Below are 24,001 nucleotides of genomic sequence, written 5' to 3'. Positions count from 1 at the left end.
GACCCTGGCAAAAAGTGGTGGGGACATGTCCCACCCGTCCCCCCCGTAAATGACGCCTATGATATATATATTTAATTAATTGTGTTATTAAATACGGACATTAGTAAGCTTTTCCTTGTTAAAATCAATATTCAACACTTTTAAGTGTAAGATTGTTTTAAACGTTTTTGAAAAAGTTTCTCATGCTCACCAAGGCAGCAGTGTACACTACTAAAAATACACTAATAACATTAATATTGTGAAACATTATTATAATTTAAAACAATTTTTTTTGTATTTGAATATATTTTAAAATGTAATTTATTCCTTTGATGGCAAAGCTGAATTTTCAGCATCATTACTGCAGTCTTCTAGCCTGGGAAAACCCAGACAACTTCCGGCAAATTTAGATTTGCTCTGAAAGTTAGTCTGGCAAAGAGCTCATACAAGCTCATTTCCAATCCGCCGAAATTGCGGCACCAATCAGAAACGTTGGGGCGGGCTTTACACGATGATGACAGCGCTGGGATATTGAACATGATTTTGTAGCCTACATTACAAAGATGGATGCCGCCGTCGGGTCGAACATCACTCGTTCGAATCAGCTATCGCGTCTGTTTTAAGCGATTTGAACGTTTCCTTTTAGTTAAAAACTGAGCAAAGAACAACACTCGGAGATGTTTCTCCCCCCCGCTCTGCATACGTCATTCACATCACATCACATGTAAACGCAGAGGTAGAGTTACACTCACGGGACACCGCAATTCACAAAAGTTCATTATTTGCATGTGCGTCAAAGTCTTGCTAGTTAAACATGTCATTCACGTGCTGATGCGCTGTTCTAATGCGCTTTTCGTGGCGCGTTACACCCGACGCTCACAGGAACTAAAAGCCTGTCACAGCGCCTGCATACTGGACTAATCTTTTGAGTCTTATTGCGCTGATACTGTCAAATACACACAAGGTTTACATAAACAAAGTTGGTTATGTCTAAAGTGAAAGCAAACAGAGAAAATCTGCTTGTCAAATGCGTGTATATTAGACGCGTCGCGTGCAGTTCTTAAAGAGACAGTAATAATATGCTGCCACTTGTCCTTAAAGAGATACTGGACCCAGAAATAAAAATTCTGTCATTATTTACTCACTCTAATGTTGTTCCAAACCTGTATTCATTTCTTTCTTGTGCTTAAATACACTATGGAAGTCACTGGAGTACAGCAACTGTTTGGTTAGCCACATTCTTCCAAATAACTTTTATTTTCAAACTTGAGAGAGTAAATGATGACAATTAAATTTTTTTGGGGAGAAATATCCCGTTAATGTTAATAAAACAACAAAACACAGAGGAAATCACTCACTGCTCTTGACTGAGAACTTTAATAGAAGCTTTAATAAGCTCTTTTTGCACTTTAAAAACAAAACAAATATATCGGTATCGGGCAAAATTAGTTTGAAAATATCGGCATATCGAATATCGGCCAAAATCCAATATCGTGCATCCCTAAATATTTCATATTATTATACATAATGGAAAACAGTTGTGATACTTAAACCTGTGATATATACATGTTTTAAGATGATAAATAAAAAGTTCAAAAGAACAGCATTTTTGGAAATATTATAAATGTCTTTACTGTTGCTTTTGATCAATTTAATGCATCTTTGCTAAATAAATAAAAAAAATCTTTAAACAAAAAAGTTTTACTCTGACCCCAAACTTTTGAACTGTAATGTACGTCATTGCATTATGCTCAATATATTTTTTTTCCAGACAGAAATTTGAGAGGGAGAAATACATCAATAATGTTATATCATGTAATATTTATATGTGTTAATAGGACGTTTGACGTAATACTATTGATTTGACAGTATATGAGTACAGTAGGTTTAGTATGCATAAATATAATGTCTGTCTGTGTTTGAGGTCCTCCTGTTAAATTTGTACAAGCATGTATTTGTGTGTTAAATGTTTCGGAGTCTACATTTACCTCAGACGCCAGGATCAGGAGATTATATAGAGACTATAATCTATCCACCCTTTCCTGGCACTCTAAATCAAGTTCATTCTCTATTCGGGCTCTCTTCCAAGAAGGTTTTAGAAAGGAATGATTTGAGGACCCAACTAATCAACCTCTTCAGTCTGTAAGACCAAAAGTCTTTATAATGATGTCATTCTACAACGGTCACATGGACCTTGTAAATTGTTGCCGATAGGACATTTGAATGTTAATACGCAATCAGTTGATAATATTAAAACAAACATAATGTCGTCAGTAGTGCTCTTATCATTTAGGCTGAAGTCCGTTTTGACTTTGTTCCTGTGTGATCCGAGGCGTAGTGAAGGCCCCATCCACAGTATACATCACAATAAGCTAATTAGCAATATAATTAGCATTGTAATTACCAGCTGCAATAATTACTTTTATTTATTATGTTTTTAGGGTATTTATCTGGTCTAAAAAAGAAATCGTCTAGTTATTAGTCTGTTCTTTAATTTGGAATTTAAAGCCTTTGATTCTGTTGTTTTTAACCCTTATCTAACACAAAAAGCTTATTAAATTGCATCAGTATTATAAAAATAACTCCTTGTATATGGTATGTGATATCAGGGTTATATTGATAAGTGTATGAAGACAGAAAGAACCTGAAAAAAAAAGGTATTTAACATGTGAGATGCCAAAATAAATCTATTTATTTCCATTTTATCACTCACTCTCAAGAAAACTGTTTTTCAGAGACTGCACACACTCCCCTTGTGTTTTACCCACAAACCCTTGTTTCTCTTGAAAGGATAGCATGCGTAAATACACAATCTAATAAGAGCCCAAGATGGATGATGATGCCTTTTTATTAACTTACGGAGTGGTTTGTTTGGGCAAATTGAACGTCGTATTTTTCTCTCTAAATATCTAATTGGAGTTTTGACAGGTTTTACAATGAAATGAAAGTAGTTATTGTGCTGCGGAAACAGTGGTGTTTATAAAATTCTGTGAGCGATACAAGCCACTGACAGTACTGGTATAAAAAGCTGCATTAAAAACCGTGACACAAACTGAATGTTGATTTGTGTAAGTGGCAAAGGGGAGGCGTTTTTTAAAAGTTCATCAAAATCTTTGTTTGCGTTTGGTTTATGGTTTGGTAGTAAAATATGTACCCATTACTGTTTTCTGTGTCCTTACAGGCTTCAACAGACAGCTATGTAAGAGTCTGGTGTGAACGTGCAAGCTGAGCTTTGACAAGTAGACAGTGACCCACAGGACCGAGTCGAACTGGAGCACTCAATAGATGTTGAAGGTCAGTGTCACGATGTACCATAATGCATAGTTTTCATGACTGCTTTAGTGACCAGTTACTTGACAAATAGTTATATCAGTAAGCATAAAACGTGTTTTCCGCTCCATTTCTCCCTTTTTGACATATTTTTGAGTGTAGACTTGTATCTGTAGTTTGTTTTGTACTAGTGTACTGGTGTTGCCATTTGTTTTTCATGCAACTTATGCTGGTAAACAATGTCTTGATTTATAAATGTATGGCTTGACACTATACCAGCACAGATAGCGGCTAGCTAAGCTGGATTGCAGGTGATTAGTCAATAGGAAGCAGGTTTTGGAACTCAAGTACATCATGTTAAGTAGCGTACCTTCATTCGCCTTACTGTGTTTTGTCAGTGAAGCAGATGAAGACAAGACTATGTTTGCAATTGGCTCGGTTGGCCCAAAGCGTTGATGCTAACCACAGCTTGTGTGATAGCAGTGACTCTAAGCAATATTGAAGTCACACCTCTGGTTCACGAAACAACTTAATTGAGTCACACACACGGAGAAGACCAGCCATGTCATAATACCCAGAGGCCTTGATTAATTAAGCCCTAAAAGCTCAGGAGCGTTCAATGTTCACCAGGTGCCTGTTCATCTGCCACTAGTTCCGCTTCTCACTCCAAAAAAAAAACAATTCTGAGACGTAAATGCAACTTTATATGGTAAGAATGAATCGTCGGAGCTTGAATATATGTCGACTTTCTGCTGTTTTAGAATTCATTTGTATTCAATTAAGTTGCTTTAGTGATAGTTTTTGTCTTTTGGCGAAAATATTATTTCGATTTAGTAAATTTAGTTAACAGAAATTGTTCTTGTTGTGGAAAGCTGAGATCCTGAAATAACATTATAAAGAGTACACTATTGTAATATTTATTTTAGTTTATTTAGTCATTGTTTGTGTTTTATTTTGTTGTGGACGGATATTTTTAGCGTGATTTGCACATTCTGACTAGCATTTAGCTTGCTCCAAGTTCACTTTTGTGATTTTGTTGTAATATTTGTGTTTGTTATATATATTTGATTAATCTCATATGTATAGGCTGCGACTGGTTGACTTAATTAGCCCACTTGCAAAGCATTTCATTAAACCATTATTGAAAATGACTGGATTATTTGAAACTATCATATTCTAGCAACTGTCAACATTGTTAATATCTTTTTTTTATATATACATTTTCACTAGTGGTGTTTTAATGAAAAGAATTACATTTTTATCATGATGTGCACTTTTTGGTTCTCGTCATTGTTGATGAAATAAAACAATAATAATTTGAGAAATCGTTGATTTTGTTAACAATAACGAGACCAAAAACATATACATCATGACAATAATGAAAGGATTCGAAATATACTGTTGACGAAAATATGCTGAGAAAAAAAATAAAAGCGCAAGACACTAAAGTTTTTTTAAGAGGACAAATCTAGAAAGAATGTGATTGTTTCAAATAATGCAATAATAGTCAATATCTGGGATTCAGATACATGAGCTGAAGCTGAACAATGTATGAATCCGAAAACGATTCGTTAACGAACATTTTAGTCAGTCCTTTTGTTAATGAGATTAGCATGCCAGGAGAAAAAAAAAAAGCAAACAAGGACTTTATTTGACAGTTTTTATGTCCTTCTGGGCATCTCACTGGTCCGGCAGGTGTTGTACTCCTTAACTAGCCATTGAGGAGTCATCACCTAAACCAGTGCTTACAGCCTCCCAATTCCCTCTAATCCAAAACAAGCAGATTTAGCCAGCTCTCTAGACCGCTCTCCACAAAACAAACACACCGGCCCCCTGCAGACTGCACCGATGCCCTCCTCCCTCCCTTCGCACCCCTACTGCTCGATGCTCGGTTAGCCAGGCTAAGTGAATAGGGAGAGGCAGGTCTCCATGGGTAACGGCTACCATGGAGGCACCTGGCAGGAGAGCGAGAAGGATGCTGCGAGAGCCAGCAGGCGCGCACAGATGAGCGGGGAGATTTAGGGGCCGCGTTCTGCCGTCTTTATCCCGCTCCCCTGCCGTGAAAGGGGTGGTCACCCCCGCCAGAGGGTGCGTCTGCCAAGAACTGAAGAATGTTAGCCCTGCGGCCCTGTGAGTGAGAATGAGCAGAAAATTGAAGTTAACAAGCATGCCGTATGCTAAGTGGAGACGAGAGTCCCCAAGCTTTCCGTTAGGGCCCCGGTCCAGCTTCCATTCTCCTCTTAGAGCTGCTGCCAGCATCCATTGGCTCTGACTGCAGGCTGGAGGTGACCAGTATTATGCGTCTGTAGGCAAATTAAGACATCATGATCTCCAAGCTACAAGACTCCTGTGATGCATATGAATATAAAGGTGGATTTGTGTTGTTGTGTATTAGTTTTAGCATTAGTGAAATTTTTGTATATTTTATGTCTTTGATTCTTTAGCGCCACAGGAAAAAAAACTTGTGACGTAGTTACGTGTTACTACATGTACTACTACTAGAGTAATAACAGTAAATTATGCAGAATTACAAGTAACTTACCCTAAACCAAACCCCTAACTGTAGTAAGTACATGTAGTTAATTAATTTTACTCAGTACTTTTGAGTAATGCAACTGTCACCTTAAGACAAAGTGTAACCGAAATTATATTTTGCCTGATTTGTGAATGTGAGTTTGCAGTCTGTTTTGGATGTGAGGCAATAAAAAAGACCATTTGTAGTCCGATTCATGAATGAATTAACCCTTTTTAGGGAATGATCAGAGGTGGAAAGAGTAATAAAATATTCTACTCAAGTAAAAGTACTACTACTTCAATTCAATTTTACTTAAGTACAAGTAAAAGTACTGGTCTAAAAATCTACTCAAGTAAAAGTAAAAAGTAGCTCATTTAAAATTTACTCAGAGTAAAAGTTACTGAGTAACTTTTTTAACAGCGGGGGTGGGGGACTCTCCCGTGTAGGCTTGTAATGGTATGAGATTTTCACAGTATGATAACGTCTCAGAAAATATCACGGTTTACATTATTAATCAATTAATAAATAAATAAACTGTATTATTCAATTATGGGTATTATTATTATTATTATTTATCATCATCAGTTAAAATGACAGTTAAATTAAAGGGTCACTTCAGGATTTAGCATTAAGCTTTGTATCAGTAGAAAACCTGTAGTATTTTCGAATTCTTCTACATAAATGACCCAGACCCATTTTAAATACACATTCATCTTTCCAGAGGTGAAGTGCCCCTTTAATGAAAACAGGATTTTTTTTTTGGTTGAACAAATGCTTTTATTATAACAAACTTGAAACCATTTGTTTGTTTTGTTTATTAAAATTTCAATAAAACATGTCTAATCAATTAAATTTGATAATTGATAATGAATTAGATTAACAACTTATTTTTAACATTAATAATTTATTAAAATGTTTAAGAAAAATATTGTCCTATGAAATGTATTTTATTCAGAAAATTAATGTTTCTTTTTACGATTTAATCCAAATATATGATCAAAAACGGTTGTAATCAAATGTAAATTTAAAATTGTGTCCTTTTATTTTTTGGGGAAGCGCTGCAAAAACAGATTTACTAAATTAAACCATGGACAAAAAATATATTCCTTTAAATAATGTTTAAATAAAATGTATTATTATTGTTGTTATTATTATTATTTAGAGAAGTAGGCTACGTTCTATTGTATGCCTATAATAGTAATATATTTCTGTCCTAATTTCTCCTAGTAAAACCAAACTTTTATTTTGACGGGTTGTAGTGAAGACCAAAAGTGTAAAAAAGTGTTTCAAAGTGTATTTGACAATGGTTTATCTCAAATAAAATTATGAAAATGCTCATTAGGCGTTCTCTCAGAGCAGCTCTGGAAATGTTCATGTATTCATATCCTCAAATTGTTTGTGAGACTCTGAATGTCACGCGTACTTGAGTATGTAGTAGACAAAGCGGCGCAGCTCAGCAGGGTTATATTTACATGCAGTATTTTTGTGCTAAGCTTAAATATTCACAGACCATGTCGCGATTGGATTTATTGCACAGTTCTACTTTCCATGTATTCATCCATCCATTATTTTGCTTGTTTTACGTGACATCTGCGTTATGTAAATTTCATTTTCATGACTGGATTCCGGGGTTCCCTCTGCATCACGTAAATCTGGACATACCTTTATCTGCAGGAGGGATGGTGTCCTATATCCTCCTTTTGCAGCCACTTTGCGTCCACATTTTTTGCAAATTGGATATCTATCCTCGAGGACAACCACGCTTTTTTTTCTACAAAGTATTTTCATACTGGCCATAATTCGCTTGGCACTTCGGTTTCAGCTTCAGCTGTGTCTGCGTCACCTTTTTTGCGCATTTGTTCTCCCGCCCTTCAATCAATGCTGTAGTTTCCGGAGTGTGTTTTTTTTCTTTTATTATTTTTTACTCAGTAACGGATATGATTTCAAATGTAGCGAAGTACAATACTTCAAAGAAAACATACTTAAGTAAAAGTAAAAGTACAGATTTTAAAAACTACTTAAAAAAGTAGAAGTACACAAAAAAACTACTCAATTACGTAACGCGAGTAAATGTAATTCGTTACTTTCCACCTCTGGGAATGATAAACCTTCAGTATGACCAATGTTGGCTGATTGACAAACAAATAACTCTTTTTAGTTCTTTTTAGTGATTTAAAAACATGGTACAGCCAATGTAGTCCGATTCACAAGCAAATTACTGTTATAAACTTTTTGGCGAATCAAAACATACAGCGTGGCCAGTGTAGTCTGATTGATGGCCAAATGTTTCTTATAAATCAGTTGTTTTTAGTGAATCAAAACAATCAGCGTGACCAGTGTAGACCGATTCAGGACCAAAGGAACTCTTATGAATCAGTTCTTTTTAGCGAATCCAAACATACAGCGTGGCCAGTGTAGTTCGATTGATGACCAAATGACTCTTATGAATCAGTTGTTTTTAGTGAATCAAAACAATCAGCATGGCCAGTGTAGACCGATTCAGGAACAAATGACTCTCATGAACCATTAGGTGTGTTCGGCTTGAAGCGGCACTGCGCAGACCGATCGGTATAACATCAAAGTACTGTGAGAGCAATTAGAGAGCAGACGTATGCTTTTGCTTTTGAATCGCTCTCGCTGTACTTTGAGCGCATTGTTTTTAGTGAAACAAAAACATACGGCGCAACCAATGTAGTCCGATTCACAAACAAATGACTCTTATGAATCAGTTGTTTTTAGTGAATCAAAATATACTGCACAACCAGAGTAGTCTGATTCCTAAAGCGAATGATTCTTATAAGCCAGATTTTTTTTGATGAATGGTTAAAAAACGGTAGCAGAATAAAGTAGCATTTCTTCAAAATGTAAGGAAAATGGACATTATGGCTAAAATATACCCAAATAAATTGAAATCAATTTTTTTAATAATTGAAATCACAATTGAATCCAATTGAAAACCCAACCCAGTTCATTTAAAAAAAAAAAAATGCTCAAAAGATGCATGTTGGTTTCCAAACACTTTTTTAGTGTAGTTTGACTGTGACAGTGAATAATAGGTAGTGTAAAATATATCTTTTAATATGGACCAATTGAAATGCATTAAAAATTATTTTTTTCTACTCTTCTTCCAAGCATTGTTCTTTTGTGAACAATCACCTTACTTCTGCACAATGGGCCGATATCCTGTTTTTCAGCCAAGGTTATTGTGCAGGACCACCGTGGTCGCGGTCAGTCACATGCCACGCACGCATCCTTCTGTAGCGGGTCACCCCACCTCCTCTCCTTTATACTGCAGTGTGCAGCCCAAGGGAGCGCTGTGCTCTATGTGTATAATAAGGGTAGCTGATATAATGAAGGTCATTGTAATCAGAGCTAATGTGCCAGGGAGTCGAGACACTTCGGCTTTATTTGAGAGTTAGGCCCAGCACCGCTGGCCTGGGGGGAGGAGGCTGATAGTGTTATCAGAACTAACCTGCCGCTAATAACGACACGCTCCTCTGTTCTTGTCAGCATCGGTCTGAACTTTCACTGATATCTACAGTGTGGAAGTAGGGAAGCGGATTGAGCTACTGAACGCTTCACATCTTACTTAAATCCCCTCCCTTGGTGTTTGAAGGTTCGCTGTTTTCCTCCCTCTGTTTATTTTTAAGCAGCAGAAGGAACGTGCCTAGTCTGCTTGATGTGCACTTAGGGCTGGGCGATATGGCTGAAAACTGTATCACGATATCAGTGTTTCATATCGGTCGATATCGATAATTATTGATTTTTTTATGACCCATTTAAAATAAGGACCAGGAGAAAAAATATATTACATTTAAACATTTTTATTTAGAACTTAACCTTCCTCTGATTACAATCCCAAGACAGAAATGTCAACACAACCATGGAAAACTCAAATAATTAAAATGTAAACATAAGTCTAAATTCACAATCAGACCTGCAAACTCCTCAGAGTAAAAAAGGTGACAGTGGCGCGGCGGGACGTGGGTGGTTTTTTTAGACATCACTGTTCGGTACGATTTCGGTACAATGGAGTGAAAAGCAAAACAGAAATATAGAAGGCATTTTTATAAATGTCTTAAGCCTTGTATTTTTTAAATAAGTTTTATTAATAAAGGCATAGAACCAGTTTATTTATAGTGCACTGATAATAGTTTTATATAATTGGTTTATTAATTAAACTAATAAAAAGATAGATATGAGATATGTTTGGTAATTGTACCTGAATGAATTTAAAATTAATTTGCAATATTTCAGATCAATATATTTGTTTTCCTTAATTTTAATTAACCCTAACTTTATTCTCATCAGAATTATAAATAATTGATTTCCATATAAAATAATACTACCAACAAATTTAATTTTCTTTTTTAATCAATGTGTAACTTAAAAATAACAGATTAGTGCTCTGTTTTGAGGGCAAGAAATGAAAACCAATGCGATATGATGAATGTCCAAAAGATGGAACACACAGACTGTTTTACAAAGGGGTTGGATAAATATGTTTTGCTTTTAAAACGGTGTGTACAGTTGTACAGTTTGACAAGAAATACAGTGTGACAAAAGGACAATGTTGTGTTTTATTGCGAGTATAGGCCTACACAAATATTGTAAACACTTTGCAGACTGAATGATGTCCTGTATTAACAAAATGACGGAGCATGTTTTTATGTCTCCACTGTTCGATCGCGCCCGCGTGTCTCTCTCTCTCGCGCCTCTCTCTCTCTCGCGCACGCGGAGTCGGACACACACACACACACACACACACACTCCAGCATTGCAATCTTGACATCGCAGCCTGTTCATTATGCTGTGTTCACAACAAACGCGAATAGAGCGAATTATCCAATACTGTTTCGCAATTCTAGCCTGCATGGCATGCAGATGAAGGGCACTCATTTTCTGCTTATCAATCGCCGGTTACTGATGAGGAACCGGGACCCAGCACGAGACAACGATGCCGCAACCAAACTTTTTTCTTTTTTTTTGATGGCGCAACCAAACTGACACGTTACATGATTGCCTGAGCTTGTCACTCCCTACGTTGCTAGGTTACCAGAGAGCGAGTGTCTTTGTTAATGCAAAATTGCTTCGCAACCTGTGGTTTCTTCTGACGAAGAAAAAAAAAAATTATCGAACGTTTTATCGAACACATTTTTTATTGATATCGATCATGTGTCTATCGCGATACTTATCGTTATCGTTTTATCGCCCAGCCCTATGTGCACTTATAGGAATAGTTCATCTTGAAATGAAAAATCTCTTATTATTTGCTCATTTACTTTACGTTACAGGGTTCGAAATGGCATGAGGGTGTGTAAATAATTGGAGAATTTTCTTTTTTTTAAGAACATTTTTGTTCAGAATGTGTCTGAACCATGTAGAATAAGCCATTAAATAGTAGCCTTCTCTCGAAAGTGAGGGTACCTTTGCCCTTTTCCCCCTCCTCAATGTTCTAACTGAAGTTAAATGATGGTGTCCCACAGTGTGGTATCATGGTCTGAATGGACCCCTAGGTGAATGATATATGGGATTTCTTTTGTCATTGAAATCTAGGCTGTATAGATATCAGAATGCTCTTTGTGCACTTAACTCATATGCTCTTGAAGTACAAGCCTTTGATCTTATGCAGATATGTTTTTATTGAACAATGTACATTTACATACGTTCTCTTCAGTGCACAGTCATTTTATTTAATTGATCTACACTGTAGAAATGTTTCGTTAACAATGTTTCGTCTACTTTTTCCGTAACAAAACATGCTTCACGCAGTACTATATAAATGAATAAAAAAACAGTCTAATATCTTATATAATATTATTCAATCAACCTGACTAAATCACATACCAATGAATGTAATTTTTAAGGGTCAGATCAGGTTGAATTGGAATTTTTATACAGAGTCAACAATTACAAAGGCACAAGGTAACTGTGAGTTTTAATGTAGCGTACAGAACTTCTTATAATGTATAAAAAATATATCAGTTTGATCAAGTTTTTATATTTATTCCAAAATAATAACTAAAGGCAGTAATAATTTTAACAATATATATTATTTGTAAACTAGTTCAGCTTTTCTCTTTAATAGTTCAACAATAAGGATTTTTTCTGCTTGTCCTTCCAGCACAGGTCCCATCACAAAGAAGTTTATTTGAATAAAATTAAATAATTGATTAATTAACAAAAAACAATAAATATAATAGTATTATTATTTATTAATAAATTATATATGTATATATAAACTATTAAAAAGAAAAGCTGAACTAGTTTACAAACAATAAAAATTGTTTCTGTTTTATATATATAATATATTTATTGTTTTTGTTAATTAATGAATTATTTAATTTGATTCAAATAAACTTCTTTGTGATGGGACCTGTGTTGGAAGGACAAGCAGAAAAAAATCCTCATTGTTGAGCCAGAGCCTTGATTGTATTGAGTTTATTTAAAAGCTTTTTGAAATTTTCAATGAGCGCTTTACTGTCTTCCAGTCTTTTACTCCTCAGTGCTCCTACATGAACATCAAACTGTACATTCGCCATGAACTCATGCTTCTTCAAAAAACAGGGGATTTCCTGCTGACAAGCCCCATAAAGAAGGATGAAAAAGAGATTGGCAGAGGCCCTAGTCTTCCACTTTTCATATTTCCCTTTTAAAAAGTGGCGCACTGGTTCTGTGAGAGACATCAAAGGGGCCGAAGGAGGGCCGGGGAGCCTCTATTCACTTTTCCACCTCCATAAAAGCTTCCCATATCTAACCCCTAGTGACTTGCTGGCCCTATCATTCAAATGTCCCAGCACTCTTTGTGGCTTCCCCAGGACCACAGTGAAATGATCTCTTTTGTTGCGCATCATTAGTTCCATCTGTTGTGAGAGCCTGGCTGTCTGTTCCGGGGGCAGGCCGACGTGATGGTGGCCGGGGGCGACGCGAAAGGCCCGCGTCCCCGAGACTCGTGTCCCGACCTCGTCCTCCTCCTTTCTCTCCCTCCTTCCTCATAGATGGCACTCTGTCTGTCACTGCTTACTTATTTATGCATATAATGCATCATGCATTTTATTAAACCTGGGCATTTTGCTCCATATATGTGTAATATATCTTAAATTGAGCACCTAAAAGAAAATAAGGATTACAGTGTGTTTTGATGTGTTTTTGGTGCCGTTTCACTGAGAGATGGGGACAGTTTTACCTCATATGTGATGATGTCATTGTAACAAAAAATCTTTTTAATAAAACTAACGCAAATTAGAGATTCCATTAAATATTATTTATGGCCTCTGGCCACTAAGTTTTTATATGCATGGTGGTATATGAGACGAAAGAGATGAAAAAAAAACAACAACTGTTATTCCTCTGAAGCTTGTGGGCGGATGCGAAGTGAAAAGAGATACAAATATTGTTCGTGTTTTCACAACACTGTATTAAAGTGGCTTTGGCTTGTGAATATTCATGAGGATAATGAAGTATCAACATAAAGCTGGACAGCAAAATTGTACTCCAAAGTCAAGAGGCAAACGTCTCAATTATTTGGTACATAACTAAAGGCTTATGCAAATGTGCAGTAAAAACTAAATTAAAACAGCTTTATTCATATTAATGAATTCAACATCTGTTTAATCTAATTTCATGCTGTGTAGAAAAAAAAGAACCATCTTAGTTCCATAAACTCTGTCCGTTTTGTGTTCGTATAGGTGGTCACCGAAGTCTTCCAGTTTCGGATTTTTCTTGCATCATGGTGACTGTGATGCACCAAACAGATGTAACATTTTCTCTTGGCAAGGAAATATTTTATTCATGATTTACATGAATGATAAATCTTGTGAAAGTCTTCGTGCTGATGGGCATACGCAATTTAACATCTGTCTTCCTCAGAATAATTAATAGAGCAGCAGAACACTGGGGACTGAGGACTCTTCTTCTTCTTCACTTTCTGTAATTATTGTCAAAAACAAAGCAAGCCTAGATTTGCATCTTGCAGTCAACTCTCTGTTCTCTTGGCTAACAAAACAACTTCCAAAGAAGCCATTTCCAGTTGTACTCAATGTGGAACTTGTTTTAACCAACTGTTTTATTATTTTATTTTAACCCGGCTCAAGTTGTGTTTGAGGTTGATTTAATAACTTGAAATTTAATAACAATTAAAGAATCTGATTTCTTATTTGTGATATAAATCAATATTTTATGGAGCATCCATCCATCCATCCAATATATGAATTATCCCACTTATTCCATGTCAGCGCATTAATACATAGATGTAGACAACATGATATACGGTAAAATTCACGGCTAGGTGTGCATTAGAAGTACAAAATGAAATTATTTTTTTCCGTTTATTATTATATGTATTTATTCCGTGCATTATTCCGCATACCACGACCATCTATTTATTAATGCGCTGACATGGTATAAGTGGGATAATATATATATATATATATATATAGAGAGAGAGAGAGAGATAGAAAGATTATAATATTTGTAATATTGTTATAATAGTAATTCAATTCTTTAAATATATTATTTATATTTGACACATATTTTTGTGACCTACAATATAAAATGTGAGTAAATTAGGGTTGTTTTTCTGAGATCCCAAACATAAAAGAGTACAGTCAGGCCCTGTTTACGCTAGTGTGTTTTCGTTTTTAAACGCATAACTTTTGCTACGGTTACGCCTGCAGTGTCTACCCTCGAAAACGAAGACTTTTGGATGAGCTGCAGACCTCGTTTTAGTTTTAAAACTCCAGGGTTGTGTTTCAGTGTAAACGGACCAAAACGGAGACTTCTGAAAACGAAGGCGTGGCTACCCACATTACGCTACCAGAACACGACAATAACAGACCTGAGCCATCTCTCTCAACGGCTCTGTATCAGACCAGTCTCGACGACCATGTAAACAATGACACGGAGACGGCACTGCTGACTTTGTTGTCCTTTTTAGCAGCCATTGTGCAGTTAAACTCAGCATTTTATAATACTGCAGCTGCCTACATGCGCAAAAAGGCCAGCTATTATTAGAGCAATCCGCAACTGTTTACACTACGCGCATGCCCAGTGTGCATGAATGGTCATGTGATAAGTGTTTCCGGTCGTGTAGTGTGGACAGAGTTTTTTTCTGAAACGCAATCGTTTTCATTTTAAAACGCTGTGTTAAAACAAAAACTGGGCCTCAGTCTCTGTAGAACAGAAGGATTGAAATAAACCAATGATGGCTTTAACTGTTTTAAGTAATGCGGTTTGTTGAGGCTGCTACCACACCCGTTCTCTCTGAACACGGTCCCTGGTGTTTGAACAGGATTGGCTGAGGTCCATCTGGCTGTGAGTTCAGCTCTCTCAGAGCTGTTTGCAGTGACGGGCCTGAGGCTGGTCTCTTTTGAAGTGAGCTGTGAGTCGGATCGGCCGGTCATGTTTTAGCTTACCAGTTTCAGTCCAAGCAGCAAGCCACAGAGGTCATCTGATATGACCTGACCTCATATGTAACACTTTGGTCTAAAAGTGAGCTAATCCTTTCCTGTGGGACCAATGTAGCGTCTGAGCTGAAATCGAGGGAGAGAGAGTGAATCGAAATACATGATCTGCTCACTGGCTTCAGGACTCGACTCTATTGGATAAGTGACTCTGTTGCTATCGCCCTGAGTGACACCCCATTGCCCGAAAGCCAAAGTGCTGTATTTGTTGGAGCCATTATGAAATAAAAACCTAGAGAAAAAGGGCCACTATTTGGTTTGAATTGATTCCCTGAAAACTCCAGCAGTGAATATGCTTTCATTTTGATGGCATTACCACAGACAAAATGTGTTGTGTCAGTTCCACCTCTCCATTACTTTGTCCATTAGGGTGAAACTGGCTGATTTTATTTCTCACACTCTATTTTCTGTGATAAAATGGAAATTCAAAAGCTTATTAAGTTCTGAGTGACATCTATATCGGGCGTGAACGGGAAAGTAAGTCGACTATATCTAGTTTCAGTTCATTTTTGCTCAATTTCCCTCTCGTGATCAAATATTTCACTTTTCAGGAGGGTCCTAATGGGAGTGTCAGGTTCTAGTGGGCTCTCCTTCCTCTTTCCCTCCCATTACCAGCTATATGGTTGTTTCAAATTTCTACCTGTCAACAGCCAAAGAGCAGGTCTCAATTTTAACTGATTTCTTTCCCGCCGCAAGAACTTTAGCACTGAGTGAAAGCACTTCCAGCACAAAATGGGATGTTTAAACGCCCATATCAATTCATTCTGGAAAGGGAGAATTTTTGCTAAGACAGACTGTCTGCTGAATTCGGTTCTTGTCTTGTGTGTGTAATTTATACGTGTACACTGTACAGTATACTGTGCTGATGACTAGAAATAATTTCCTTCAGATACTGTTTAAATATGTCTACCCTTCATACACAAAATCAGTTAACCACACAGTTAAAGTTTCTTTTGACTTTCATGGGACTAAAACACTGTTAAAATATATATTTTTTGTGTTTCACATTTAAATTACGCGCCGTCTCTACTGCTGTGACATAAACGTTAACACGACACAAACAAACATGCGACACAAACAAATGCACAACACAGGAGCAATGGAGCATATCGATGGAACGGTGTTCTTTATTCTCGGCATGTTTTTCACTGCAAGACGAAGAAGTTTGTTTGTTTAAGTTTGGTGTCTCGTGTCGCAAATCCAATGACGGTGGTAGTGACGATTCTCTGACCAATCAATGATCTGCAGTGTTTACACGTCACGTCTTAGTATTTGTTCGGCTCGCTTGGAACCGAACCGAGGTGGTACTTTTTAAAGGAGCCGTACCGTGCAGTGAAAAAAAGTGCCAAAAAGTGAGCCGTACCATACAGTGGAAAAGCACCATAAGTAGAACAAACATGAGTGTAGATGCTCCGAAATGTTCTTTCAATAAAACAAGCTCAGGAGATGCAGGCCGTCCTCCAAACCTACTCCTGCTAATAAAGCTATTTCCCTTTGGTTGCCCTGTGGGAGTCTGTATTATTTAGTTTTTTTTATTTAATCTTGTTGGGAGGGTCTGGATTTTTTTATGGAGTGAGGCATATTGCAGGCAAAATGAAAGGGTATATTTATTTCAACTTCAAACGTCTGCTTAATATAATCTGAGTGGCAGGTCATGCCAGTTTTAGCCCCTGTACACAGAGGCGTGTTGAGACTTTGACTCTTTTAACAGGTTTTGTACTTACTCAACTGACTTATTACATATTGCAGTACTCAGTCGACCGCACAGAGGTTTGTAGATAAAATATGCACTAGAAAGAGTGTCTTAGGATGGGCTTCTCTACCTTCTGACCATTACTTGCCTTTCTTGTCAAGTCAAGTCCATTATTACATAATCGATCCAAAAGAAACCAAGTAATGCTGGATCAGTACGAAGAGCTGCATTTGGAGTCTCTCTGTATGATTTACTGTGCTTGCTTTTTGTTTTGCACTAAAGATGTTGAATGTTTTCTTTATGCCTTGATCAACTGCAGTTTGTTTGTGCAAAGAGTAATAACTGTTGTTTTAAAAAAAAATTGTTTCATTTCTATGATTTATTTACTCATAAAAGGCCAAATGTTTGTGTGCACACTGACATTTCACTGAACCCACTTTTCCTTCAAAGCCGTAGTTTTTTTTTCTCCCTTTTTTTTTGCACCATCATATGAAGATAATTGTACTTGGGCCAAGAGCGTATTGGACCATTAAACCACTGCCTCTCCCAGTAAAGCAATTCTCTTTTGTGTAAATGCATTGGAATTACTTTCAGGGGGCGTTGCAGAAGGAATATGTGAAAGGCTACTTATTCTCCTAATGATTCTTTGTCCTTTTAAAAGTCATCAGGCACATTTATAAGTGGATATGTACAAGGGAAGAGTTGCCCCTGGAGGCTGAGGTCATCTCTACCTCCCTGTCCAAGGCCAGGAAGTAAGTTTGCGTGAATGGACCTCTGCCAGCGGAGGTTGGTCATATTGGTAATGTAGGCTGTCCATCTGTATCCTGGCACATAAGCTGTAATGACTGAGGTGAGATAAAGAAGAGAGCGTCAGGCTAACACAATAGAGATGGAGAGCCGTGTGCAGTGTTGTGTAAGCGTATTTTGATGGAAATGTTTCATAATGCAGTCTGGCAAAATAATTTTCATGGGAGTGTCCCACAGAATCATAATCCTGCTTTGGTCATTTTCAAAAGCGCTTTATTATGGCATGTCTTCTGTGGCTTTTGCAAATGTTTCCTCAGAAAGTGACTAAGAAAGAGGGACTAAAATGCATGTAAATACTGTTAAAACCAGATAAAATCAACAGTTTTAAATTGTCTTTAATAGTTAAAATGTATTTCTTTAAAAAAAATCTAAATAAGATGTAATCCATTTTTAATTTAACTATCTAAACTACTGCAAATGACTGCAGTCTCACAGATGGTTTGAAGTTAAATTTTTGACATTTTTTATCTACATATCTGGTTCCAATTATGTATTTAGTTTGGTTTTCTTCCTTTGAGTTCATGACATCTTTCACGCATCTTTTCTTGTGCTTTACCCTACAAAATCTTCAAACTATCTTAAAACTTTATTTTAATCATTTGATTACTAAAACAGAGTGATGTGTAACCGAGAGAAACAGACATTTTTTCTTAGGGATTTTCAGATGCAATCCATTAAGTGTAAATCCTGTATACACTTTTAATTTTATGCTGTTTGGGATGCTTCGGAAGACATAAAATACTTTTCAAGGACTGACAGAGAGACACGTGGAGTTCATTAAATTTTGCTGACATTTTAGCGGCTAAATGGCAGATAGTTACTGTCTCTGGGGGCTGCAGGCTTTTTTTATATCCTTCCCCCAATGTCACTCCCCGTGAAAGAAAGAAAGTAAATAAGAAAGAAAGAAGAGTGTGTGTTCACTGTTGTTGTTTTTTCTCCCAGCTGTGGTTTGAACGGCTGTGTGTGTTGTTTTTGTGGTTTGAGCGACATCGGACACAACAGGCGGCAATGAAAATTGTAGGTGAATAGGTCTATTTGAGTTGAAAATTCAAGGAGAAAGGAATCCATCTGGATGATGAATAATTTAGATGGCTCAAGTTGGTTCCTGTTGCTGTTGTGTTTGTGCTCTCTCTCTCTCTCTCTCCTCCTCCTCCTCCTCCTCTACAGTACCCCCCCCCCCCCCCCCCCCCCCCCCACAGCCGACATGACTCCGGAGGCTTGTTCTTGATGCTCTGAGGTTACACATGCCACTGTACGTGTTGGATTGAGCGACTAAACAACACAAGCCTTCATACACAAAATCGGCCACATGGAAGTTTTCTCTCAGGAGTGTCAGGCCCAATTCTTAACATTTTGATTTGCCTCGTCTTACCCGATTTGTATGAGATCACATGTCGTTTTTTTTTTTTTCTTCCTGAAAATCTGTGGTGGAAATGACCACATTAAAAATTCCAGAGTCAAACTTGAAAAAAATTCAAACAAAGAAACATTACAATGTAAAATATAAAATAAATTTAGGGAATTTATTTTGAATGTAATACATTTATTTTAACTGTATTTAAACTATTGTTATAAATATATAATAGTTCTAAGTAATAATAATTATCATCATTTCTTATACTAAATACTTTCTTATACTAAATACTTTTTATTATATTTATATGTATTATTTATAAAATACATAATTATATTTTTTTTATAATTTTTTTTATTAAATTAGACAAATGCAAAAAATAAGTTTACTAGTGGTGTGAGATGTTTTAGACCCCGCTGTTTATGACTGATATGTTTTCATACCGTATGTTAACATCCATTAGCGATCATTTAGAAGAGAAAAAAAAGACATCTTTATGCTTTTCCAGGAGTGACAGAAGTAGAGGTTCATCAACCTGAAAAAGATCAAAATGCTAATTAGAAGACACGCACACGGGCACACAAACACAGGCGCTGCACTGGCGTGTAAAGGAGCTTACGGCATTTCTCTTTTAAGAGGAGCTGAATGAGATGGGGGTGTTGGGAGGGTTGATGTGACAGGCCTGTGGAATCCCAACCTCTCTCTCCTGGCACCTCGCACTAATCAACCCCTGTAATTTATGCAAAAAATATGATTTATATTTAATTTCACTACACTTGCATTGTTAATTTGAGATGTAATTAACGCGTCGCCACGGCAACTAATTTCTCAATGCCGTAAATTATCACCGCCTTTTCATCAAAATTCAGTTACTTTGGCTCCTGTGTGCAATGTACTGATGCAATTAGGTTACCAGGGCAACCCAAAAGTCTTCATTTTCTTTTGTATAATTGCAATGAGGCAGAAGTTTTTATAACCAAGAGTCATGTTGAGGTTTTTAGCGAACAAAGGGCACATACACATTATAGCACCTCTACAAAAGGGATGTGGTACAACAAATATGCCCTCTGCCATTTTTCTCCCTGCTCTTTCTCTCTGTCGCTCACACACACACACACACACTCACACTCACACAGCGTATAATCCAATGCGTTGACTTTACATCTATATCTGATTAAGTTTTCCCCCTTGGGCTGTGTCTCTTTTTCTCCAAGTGAGGCAATCTGTTTGTCAGATGTGCATGGATCTCGCTGGCCTGCATGTATATCAGGCACATATCTCTAGCACATCTCCTCCACCCCTCATCCTTTTGTTCCTGGCTGGAATATTTTAATGAAGTGGATCTAATTTGCTCTCAAGACTGAGGCCACCAGCACGCCTCGCACGAAGCATGCCCAGTGGTGAGGAGTAAATGGGCACGAGTCTCGTGCCAGGCTGGCCCGTCTCCTATGCCCACTCATGCCTGCAGCCTCTAACCCCCCTCCCCCGGCACTCGGTAGAGAGGAAATACCAGGTCATTGGCTCTTAAACTCTGGTTAACTGAAAAGGTAATTCAATTTGTTAGCAGGCATTTTGAGACTTTTTAGCATCAATTGTTATACAAGCAGATATCGCACTGCAAAAAATGCTTTTAAATAAAAAAAGTATTTGTCTTTTCTCTACCAAAATCATCTTTAAATCAAGATGAATTTACTTGACAAATGTGGTCAATATGTTTTCAGAGACCACTGGCTAATTTTCTTGCATTAAAATAAATCTCTTGTATAAACAAAAATAAACAAAAGCAAATTTGTCTTTCCAAATTAATTAATTACTAAATAATTACTCCCTCAGAAAACTAAGGGGGTGCTCTTTCAAAGATTTCTAATATGAAGCATTTAGAAACTAATATGTATATTTTAGGCACAAAGGTGTGTAAGGGTTCCATCCCCGTGACAGCTTTTTTACCTTTTTTTCTGAGGGTGTATTATTGTTGTTATTGTTATTATTTCTTTTAAACATTGATTTTTTTTATGCAGTGCATTCTCATTCTCAGACAGCTGTAGTTTGACTCCGAAGCCGTGCTGGCCAAGAACCAACAGCCAGACCAACTCCACTTTTCTTAACCTCATAATTAGCTTTGGTTTTCCTCTCGTTTCTCCACATTCTCAGCGAGCTCCGTCAGCGTTGTTTATCCAGCTAAACCAAAGTTAACATTGTTTTAATAAAGGATAAATACTGTATTGGTGTTAGCATATTTTCCCATTAAACCTGTGTGTACACATCCTCTAGCTGGGTTTTAACCTGATCACAAGAACATATTTTCTTTACAAGATCTTTATTTTCCTTTGACTGAAACTCCCGAAGCATCGGACGCAGCTGTCAAGAGTAACCCCGGCATGTGCTTAACGCCCTTGATATTTCTGTTCTGTTTGATTCCGTGTGATTTTACCAAGGGATTGACTTGCCGTATCCATGTCTCAAAGTGAGTGGGGATTGGGAAGGGGGGGGGTTAAAAAATCTTCCCCTGCTCCATTGTTCCTGCTGACAGCAAACAAGCGATTAGCATCATTCACAGAGACAGCGTATTGCGAAAGGAAAGAGGCTATGGCCTCCCAGGACCTCCCTTGAAAAACGCGGCCCCTTTAAAAGCATGTTCCTCTCCACACCGGTGACACGTTAGATTTCAACCGTGACCGATCTCATGCCGTATCTTCACCATTGAAGCCCAGTACAGAGAGACAAGCGAGCGGAGGAGATCTGTTCTTGTTTGAATGAAGTGGCTACAGCATAATTACTACTGCTACGTTTTGCTCTTTGATCAAATGCTGTTGTTCTTTATGCCTGATGTTCTCTCCATGTGTGTCAAGGCATGCAAAAGCCTCTTTCTGCACATTACTCATGAGTGTTTGTTTTCATTTCAGTATGAATTGTTTCAAAGGACTCTCGATGCAGTTTAGAAATGTTAGAAACCGGTCACTACTATTGAGTAAAGGCAATGTCACCTGAATATTTTTTTTCTCCAATCATTTTTTCATTAATAACCATTTTGAAAAGTATTCTGCGTGATGTCTGGAGGTTTGCAACAGAAATAGTAAAAAGCACAAGAATTGTTTGACATAATGCAATACACTGTAAGATCTTCATTGAAGACTTTCTGAGACTGATTTGAGCTGATTGACTGATCTGTGTCATATTAAAGGAATAGTTTATCAAATTAAAGTTATTTTATTATTCTTATTTACTCACTCTATTGTTCCAAACTTGTTTGACTTCATTTAATCTGTGAAACACCAAAGAAGTTTAGCAGATCGTCCAAGCTGCTCTTTTCCATACAATGAAAGTGAATGTGGATGGGAGCGTTCAAGCTCCAAAAAGGCCAAATATCACCATAAAAGTGTTGACTTGTTGCTATATTCCAAGTCTTCTGAAGTCATTCAGACTGAATAGACTGAACTAATTAAGTTATTTACTTAAAAATCTTACAATGTATAGAAAAGAGCAGTTTTGACATTCTACCTAATATCTTTTTACGTTCAACAGAAGAAAGTAAGTCGATGGACATGAGTAGGGTGATTAAGGTGAATTTTCATTTTTGTCTGAACTAAAAAACTAAAAGCTTTGAGAAATAATGTGCGTTTGAAGAACGTTCGTTTTTGTGAAATATGTAATGGAAACACACCTATGAAAACTGGATTATACATGTTTACTTACTGGAGTCTGAAGCAGTATTTGCTTTTGTCACATTTATTCCCATTTTACCAGCGCAAGGGGCCCAGGAAGACGAGTTACCAAGGAACACAAAATTTTAATTAGTGTATTTTAATCATTCAGGCTTTTCAAGCTAATCCACAGACCCCAGAGAATTCCCAAGATGCAGCTCTGTGCTGCTTTACCATTTATTGTTGAGTCTATTATAATTACTGTTAGCAGGTGGGGGCTGGGAGGCCTTTATTATGTTTTTCCATCTTTATTATAATTACTTAAAAAAAATTAAAGAATGCTGTTTCATTAAGTTTAGAGAGGATGCCATTTCAACCCTTCCTTTTCTCCCTTCATCTCATTGCTCTTCCTGCCTCTGCATTTGCGTTAATTCTCTGATATTTATACATCGCACAGCTTTATATAAACACATAAAAACAACAAAAAAACAAAAGCAGAAGGAAGAAAGATGGACTTATTGAAATGCTTTTCTAGGGATGCTTTGTAAAATCCATCTAATGCTCTGAAACCTCTGCGTGCATGCATCCTCGAAAATCCAATTGTTTCGGGTCGTAATTGGAGCTCGATCAGAATTTGCAGGCAGTCGCTAGAATATATTTTCTTCATTTTCCCACTCAGCAGTGAATAAAGATAAGAAGTCACGAGTGAGTTTTTAAGCCCTGAGATTTGGGTGTTCTAACAGGGACTTTTGGATCTTCTTGAATTGTATTTTATCTTCGCAGTTATCGGCAGTGTTGTTTGATGAAAGTCTCCTCCTCACAGCCAAGAGTTTTTTTCTTGGGCCGCTCTGTTGAAGTTCTGCCCTCATTGGATGCGTTTCATGGCACATGATGTGAACATACAGCTCTCATGTGTGAAGTGTCCTTCTCTGCTCCGTCCCCTTCACTCGTTCCCATTACGCAGTCCTAGACTTTGTGCGTATGCAGAAATATATACTTCACTCAACATGCCAAACTTATTATTGCATTTATTCTTTGCATTTTCCAACTAGATTTGTATTTCCAGTGTTCGCGAGGCAGGGATGGATGTGCCTAAATGGAAATTGACACATGAAACAAAAGACCATTTACAGTTCAGTGTACACATACATGTAAGAAAAAAGACTAACTAGATTTCATATGCAAAAAGTACTATGATTGTTGTCAGTTAGATTTTGATGGCGAAAGTTAATGGGAGATTTTCAAATTTGAAATCTTAAAGGGACAGGTCATCATCAAAAT

At 37.1% G+C, this 24,001-nt stretch overlaps 1 long non-coding RNA gene across 1 annotated transcript in view; it reads left to right on the top strand.

Moving 5' to 3' along the window:
• The window catches only part of LOC130074299 (uncharacterized), a 98,155-nt gene that overhangs the window by 38,832 nt on the left and 35,322 nt on the right, over window positions 1-24,001 (top strand). Inside the window, exon 3 of the long non-coding RNA XR_008804585.1 lies at window positions 3,161-3,273. This is a non-coding gene — a long non-coding RNA (uncharacterized LOC130074299). The remainder of the gene's footprint in view (window positions 1-3,160; window positions 3,274-24,001) is intronic.

The sequence above is a fragment of the Rhinichthys klamathensis genome, unplaced genomic scaffold (genome assembly GCF_029890125.1).
Source record: "Rhinichthys klamathensis goyatoka isolate OS25496 unplaced genomic scaffold, OSU_Roscu_1.1 h1tg000020l_1, whole genome shotgun sequence".
Classification (NCBI taxonomy): domain Eukaryota; kingdom Metazoa; phylum Chordata; class Actinopteri; order Cypriniformes; family Leuciscidae; genus Rhinichthys; species Rhinichthys klamathensis.
The sequence above is the reverse complement of the archived record's forward strand: the minus strand, read 5'-3'. Positions and strand labels throughout refer to the sequence as shown.